The sequence below is a fragment of the Nannospalax galili genome, unplaced genomic scaffold (assembly GCF_000622305.1).
Source record: "Nannospalax galili isolate Female #2095 unplaced genomic scaffold, S.galili_v1.0 scaffold3261, whole genome shotgun sequence".
NCBI classification, from domain to species: Eukaryota; Metazoa; Chordata; class Mammalia; order Rodentia; family Spalacidae; genus Nannospalax; species Nannospalax galili.
This window is the reverse complement of record NW_008343964.1, coordinates 166885-169778: the sequence shown is the minus strand read 5'-3', so window position 1 is coordinate 169778 and position 2894 is coordinate 166885. Positions and strand designations below refer to the sequence as shown.

Genomic DNA, 2894 nt, shown 5'->3' with positions numbered 1-2894 from the left:
TATGTAAGTTCTAGGCCGGGTATGGTGATGCACACCTTTAATCCCAGCACAGGTAGAGGCAGGTGGAACTCTGTGAGATCAAGACCAACCTGGTCTACATAGTGACTCATTCCAGGTCAGCTGTGGCTACAGGGAGACTCAATCTTGGAAAAAAAAACAAAACAAGCAAACAAACACAAAAAATACTAGTTCTATACTTTACACAAATCTACAGAGATGATGAAATCTCATACATTATACTCACTCATAAAGAAGTGCAGAAGGAGCAAGGTCTGCAGTGCAGTTAACTGCACTCCGCCTACTCTACTTCCTGATAGTGCTGCTCTACTATGTGTGAACACGCTACCACTGGAAGTCAGTATATGTAGAGTGTGAAGGGACTGCTCTAAACTCCAGTACACTTACAACTTCCATGAATATGTAATTATTTCAAATAATACATTAAAGAAAGAAAAAATAAATGGTGGCATGCCACCAGCACTCAGGAGGCTAAGGCAGGAGGATTTTGAGTTTGAAGCCATTCAAAGCTACATAGTAAGACCCTATCTCAAACAAACAGTAGTCTTATATCAATGAACTCTTCAGTTTAAATGAGTTACTGATATTTTACCAGACAGACAGACAGACAGACACACACACACACACACACACACACAAAGAGAGAAATAAGTTTTGGGTTTTCTCTCTCATTTCTACAAGCCTAACCTAACTCACACCCACCCCTCAACAGCATCCCTGCCAAGGCAGCTCCTGCATATGTTGGTTTTTATCCATAGCAGCTAGTCCACAACTCCTGCCCTGAGGTAGACCAAAGAAACTAGAAATTATCTTCCCTGATGGAGTGGATCATTGAATAAATCTAATCTTGGGGCTGGAGAAATGGCTCAGTGGTTAAAAGCACCAGCTCCTCTTTCACAGGACCCAGGTTCAGTTCCCAGCACTTACATGGCAGCTAACTCCAGTTCTAGGGGATCCAACACTCCCTTTTGACCTCTGCAGGGACTGTACAACATGAGTGCACTTACACGCAAGAAGGCAATATACTCATACAATTAAAAAAATTAATAAAAGTTTTAAAAAAAGAAAAATCTAATCTTTTTGTTGTTCTGCCTTAGAACTGGCTATAAAGAAATTCTCTGCCTTTCCCTGTTTAATAGTAGACTGAAAGAACCCTACTGAGAAGAGCTCTTGCCCCATACCTAAGAAGAAGGAATACAGAGGAGGCCAAGAAGAATACAGATAGGCTCTCTCTGGTTTCTCCACTAGAACCTGCTCTTCTTGCTGTGCTTCAGTCATGCTTATAATGCTGTCCTCACAACAACCCCAAAGAACAGGGCTCAGTTTCTAGATAACCCAACCTAAGGAGGTTCCTGGAGGCTGAGGTGCCCAGAGAATCATGGAAGCTCAGTGTCCTTTTCTTCCTACCTCTCCCTACTCATCTCTTCATCTGCAACCTTTATAAGATCCTTTACAATAACCTGTAAATGTGTGCCAGTGGGTTCTAGAAAAGCCTGAGCAAATTCAAAAGACACCAGATAGAGATGTGGGGCTTTCTATTGGCATGTAAAGTGAGTGGGCACTGTCTTGGGAAACTGACATTCTGAGGAATGCAAACTGCCCAGCTGGTATCCACTGCGGAACTGAGGCCAGCTGGAGTTCATCTTATTTCATGTGGTTCAATGATATACCTCCATCAGTGTCAGTGGGGAACCCTAATTCTATCACTTAACATAACTATCCTGCTGGCCAAAAGAGTTTAAGTGACTCAAGTTCTACCTTCTAGTTCTTCCACTGTGGGAGCAGAGCAGAATTACTTGGGAGCTGGTTAGAAATAAAGAATCTAGGTCCAGTGAGACAGCTCAGCAAGCAAAAGCGCAAGTTACCAAGCCTGACCACCTGAGTTCAATCCCAAGGACCTACATGGCGGAAGGAGAGAACCAATTCCCACAAGTCTCTGACCTACAGAGGCATATGGCATGCACCCTTTCACAAAGTAAATAAATAAATGTTTAAAACATATTTTAAAAGAATAATAACCTGGGCCTGCATGACAGTTCAGCAGGTAAAGATGCTATCATGCCTAATGACCTGAGTCAGGACACATATGGTAAAAGGAAAAAAAACAACTCCCACAAGTTGGAGTCTATACACACACGCTGTGGCAGGCACGTAAATGCACATGCACACATGCACACATACACACAATAAATGTGAATAAAAATGAAGAAATGCAGAATTTCAAACTCAACCCATGGCTCTAAGTAGACCTTTTTCAAACCATGCCATGCCATGCATTAGTCAATAGGATATTAGATGAATCCAGGTTCTGATTCAGCAAGTGGGTAGTGAGGTTTAAGAGACTATATCTAATGAGCTCCCAGATGACACTCAGGCTGTGTAGTGCTCAAACTGCTCTGGTACTCAAGCTCTGCTCCATGATAGAATTGCTGGAGGAACTTTAAAACCTGCTGATACCCAGCCGGGCATGGTGGCACATGGCTTTAATCCCAGCACTTGGGAGGCAGAGGCAGGCAGATCTCTGTGAGTTCAAGGCCAGCCTGGTCTACAAAGTGAGCTCCAGGACAGCTGGGGCTACAGGGAGACCCTGTCTCAAAAAGACCGAAAAAAAACCCAAAACAAAACAAAACAAAAAAACCCAACTTATCTGGGGCTGGATAGGTGGCTCAGTGGTTAAGAGTACTGACTGCTCTTGCAGAGGCCCTGGGTTCGATTCCCAGCACCCACATGGCGGCTAAGAACTGTCCTTAACTCCAGTTCCAGGGGAATCCGATGCCCTCTTCTGACCTCCGCAGCATCGCACAAGGGTGCACTCACTTACATGTAGACAATACACTCATACACATAAAATAAAGAAAAATAAATAAAATATTTAA

At 43.3% G+C, this 2894-nt stretch overlaps 1 protein-coding gene across 1 annotated transcript in view; it reads right to left on the bottom strand.

Moving 5' to 3' along the window:
• Positions 1-2894, bottom strand: part of Sec23b (SEC23 homolog B, coat complex II component) — a gene marked incomplete in the record, with an annotated part of 40689 nt that overhangs the window by 21817 nt on the left and 15978 nt on the right.